Here is a 4,229-nt window from a genome sequence, read left to right on the forward strand (position 1 = left end):
GTTAACAACATGAATAAATAGAACATGATAACAGTAGACGCAATTTACAAAATATGAATCAAACCAGTAAAACAGTATGTAGAGCAATTAGCCTATGAGGTGAACAGTAGGGGGAGGGGAAGGAAATGAAGAAGGAGAGAGAAGGGAAATAGAGTGAGGAAGCAAGAGGAGGGGAGGACGTAGGAGAGAAAGGGGCAGGTAAAGGGAAGTGTGAAGGGGGTACTAGAGGGAGGAGAGAGAAAGCGGAAGAGGGGATAAGAGTGTCTGAGTGGGGAGTGGAGAAGGAGTGATTTCAAGGAGGGACGGAAGGAGGAATAGGTGGAGGAGGAGCAGATAGAAAGAGGTAGGGAGTTCCAGTGTAGGGGACAAGTGCTGAAAGGAGCGGAAATGAGACGAGGCACATGGTGGTGGGGGAACAGAAAGTAGAAAGAGATTGGCAGATCGGAGTTAGCGGGAGGGTATGTAGAATGAAAGAAAAGAGGGGAGGTATGGGGGCAAGGTCATGAAGAGATTTAAAGACAAGACAGAAGAAGTGAAATGTAAGTTGGGAATGGAAGGGAAGCCAGCCAAGGTAAGAGAGTGAGTTGGTGATGGAGTCTTGAGGAGAGAGAAGACACAGGGTACGGGTAGCGGAGTGGTAGAGGAATTTAAGGGGGGGGGGCGAGATGGGAGGTAGGGAGTCTGAAGAGGAAAGAAGAACAATAGAAAAGATGAGGCAAGATGAGGGAGGAGATTAAAAGTTTAGTAGCATGGAAGGTGAGAGAAGAGGGGACTTTACGAATATTGAAAAGGTGGTAGCCACATGCACGGGAGGTGAGAGAAATGTGGTGGGTAAAGGAGAGGGAAGAGTCAAAGTGAATGCCTAGATTATGAGCATGGGGAAAGATAGGAAGATTAGAAGGCGGAAAATGAATAGAAGGAGGGGGAAGGCGGAGGAAGTGTGTTGGAGGGAAAGAATAAGACTTCAGTCTTATCAGTGTTGAGAGAGAGATAGTGGGATGACATCCAGTTTTTAATGGCGGTGAGGAAGGAAGTCCCAGGCCATCAAGTAACCTTGAGAACATATGCCTCCATGGAGGGCTGGGGAGCCCACACTGCCAAGAGAGGCCGGACAGAGAGCGACAGGAAAGGAGGGAGTGGGTGTGCCGATGAGGAGAATCTCAGTCTTACCGGCATTAAGGCACAGATCATTGGCGGCACACCACTCCTGGATGGTGGATAGACAGTCAGAGATGAGAGAAGGAGAAAGGTGGCGGAAGGGAGTCTGAAAATGAGTTGAGTGTCATCTGCATAGCACTGAAAGTTGGGGCAGAGAGCGGCAATGCAGTGGACAAGGAGTGCCAGGTATTGGAAGAACAGCCAGGGAGAGAGGTTAGACCCCTTGGGAACACCACAGGTAGAGATAGAGATACAAACTTACTTCCAAATGTGGCATTTGAATGACAGAAACATCCTATGGGCAGGCAGATAGCAACCTATCTAGTAGCTAGTAGCTGCGCACCAGCTGTGGATAATGCAAACAGTTGTGCGTTCTCCATTTGTGAATTTGGAATGTAGGATGGAGGTAGGTGGTGTTGGTTACCTGCATTATCCTGCTGAGTAGACTCTTCTCTCACAATCAGCGGTGTCAAGTGTCTCAACATAAATTAGCAGATGTTTGCAATTATTGTTGCTTGAATGTCAGCTCTACAGCAGTACATGGACCTTCACCTGGGGGACCTATTGAGACCATATTTCCCATGAGTGTTCTTCTTTATGCATCCTTTTTCTTGTGCCCTGCCTCCAGTGATTAGTATCGCTTTGAGAAAATAAATAGCCTCTGAGATGAAAGATGTTAAACAAGATGCATCTTCTGGGTCAAAAGAAGGCCTGGCCCTGGGTTCAGAAGAAGGGGAGGGGTTGGAGTGCAATAATAGGCCACTCACTACCAGCTTTCAATTTTGTCTGACACACACACCCCAACATTTTGAGGCTTGCTCCGCCCCTGGCTGAGCTATGCTATCTTAATGTATTGACCCTGCTATAACAAAGCAGCAGAGTCCCAAGACCCAAGAAGCCCTCTAGAGTAGGTTTCTACAATAATACAATTCTTCACAACAGGCGTGCCCTGGATTGTCTGTACATAAAGGGTCAAAACCCTGTAGAGGCACCAGCAGATCTCTGCTTCTCCTTCAATGTCCCTCGTCTATACTTGTGTGATGTCTCTTCCTTCTTTCTGCAGTCCCAAAGCAAAGCACCCATTTAGGTCACAGGGGGAGGCTGGCAGCTAAAGGTTTATGTGCATTGAATCAACCCACTCCTGAGTGCTCTGTATCAATCTTCTAGTTTTCAGTCGATGTGCAAATTCTCAATGTGCACATTTACTATTTCTTTCATCTCCGATTGGTATAACATTTATTTGTAAATTCCAATTTACAGATACTCTATACTATGCCAAGTTATCAGAAGAAATGTGTTTGTGTTTTCCCTTCATTACATTTGCCCCATGGGCTCTGAACTGTGCGGTCCAGAAGCACGGTGCATGTATTTCAATATGCCACTTTAGGCTGTTGGAAGAGCTGAAAAAGGACATGTGAACACTAGACAACAATTAAATACATATATCATGTGTTATTAGAATTTATCCTCTCGAAGGGGTGGGTTTGGTTTATTCAATTCCTGGACAGGGCACCGAAAAGGTTAAAAGAATATGCGAGCTGGTATCTGGATTCAAATGGTGACATCGCATTTGCATCAGTCAAATGAATGTACATGGTTTGTAAATATATTCATTTACCTTGAAATGCCCCATTGAGCAGCGGGTTGCCGGGAGTGCCAAACCACATAATCCTTTTTCTCTGAGCCTGTTCGGAATATAGAGATCCGCTCAAGCCAACTCAGACAGGAAACATATTCACAGCATTGCAAGTGAACACAATGCTGACATCTGACGACATATCAGAGTTAGCTTTTAATGGAATCTTCTCTCTGATTGGACTGATGGGAAACACCTTCATTGCCGCTGTGAATACAATGCCCCGGATCACCAGCGTCAACAACCTCCACTCCACTAATGTCCTCATCACTAGCCTGGGAGTCACAAACATTTGTCTCCATTGTGTATTAGTTTCACGCTCTGTTATGTTTACATTCTGGAGGGAAATGTTGCTTTTGGAGGCTGTCTACAAGTCTTATTTAGCTGCTCAGTTAGCTCTGGCAGCCTCCAGCCTTTGGTTTGCCACCTGGCTCTGCGTTTATTACTGCATGAAGATTGTCAATGCCAACCAGCCATCCTTCATCCTATAAAACCCATATTTCTGAAGAATCTGCACGTGTTTCTCATTGGCTTGGTGTTGGTCTCCATGGCAATCAGCCTCCCCATTAACTGTGATGCGCACATGGCACCAGAGTACAACCCAATTTCTAATCTTTCAAGAAACACATCTTCTAATATCTCTGGTGATGGTTATATGATGGTAATGCTGGAACAAAGTGGATGTACCACCCTGTTCTTCATTCAAACCTTTGCAGCTTCCGTGGCCTTCCTGATATTCTCCTCCTCGGCCAGGGCAATCATCACCTCCCTTTATAGACACATGAGGCGGATGGCACAGAACGCAGGAAGCTTCCAGAATCCAGATCTCAGGGCTCACGTCGGTGCTCTGAAGACCGTGGCCATGCTCCTGCTCCTCTACTTCTCTGATTTCCTGGTGAAGTGCCTGCTGTGTTTACAGGTTTTCCCTGCTGGCAGCTTAGGGGTTTCCATCTGTAAAGTAGTGACCTTTGCCTTCCCTGCTTTGAGCGCCATCATCCTCATCCTTGGAAACCCTGCTCTCAGGAAGACCCTGTCCCAGACCTTTCATCATATCTTGTGCCGCAGAGTTTAAGGGACATGACATATTGCATTAGCCTGGCACTAATCAAGGTCATTGTTTATTGCCAATAAATTTAACACTGGTAGATATTACCTGTAGATGACAAATGCCTCACTTTCTACAATTAAATATATTTAAAGAATGTACAACCAATTAAAAAGTCTAGTCAATATCTAAAACACCTGGAACGACAGAAACCTCAACAATTATGACTGCCACCCTTATGAGGAGATGAATGAGAATTGCTTCGTAGCTGTTGAGGACGTGGGACGACGAGATTAATCCCGGCCAAATTCTGAGAGTAGTGGAAGTGCTTAGAATTAGCATACATAGGGCCTAATTATGAGTACGGCAGTGTGGTAAAAAATGGTGTTA

The 4,229-nt window shown here is 45.6% G+C and overlaps 1 pseudogene; it reads left to right on the forward strand.

The window, feature by feature from the left end:
• The first annotated feature begins 2,916 nt into the window (after positions 1–2,916).
• On the forward strand, positions 2,917–3,866 carry LOC138579761 (taste receptor type 2 member 40-like; annotated as a pseudogene).
• Positions 3,867–4,229: the final 363 nt, after the last annotated feature.

The sequence above is a fragment of the Ambystoma mexicanum genome, chromosome 3p, assembly GCF_040938575.1.
Source record: "Ambystoma mexicanum isolate Mex_15411 chromosome 3p, UKY_AmexF1_1, whole genome shotgun sequence".
Classification (NCBI taxonomy): domain Eukaryota; kingdom Metazoa; phylum Chordata; class Amphibia; order Caudata; family Ambystomatidae; genus Ambystoma; species Ambystoma mexicanum.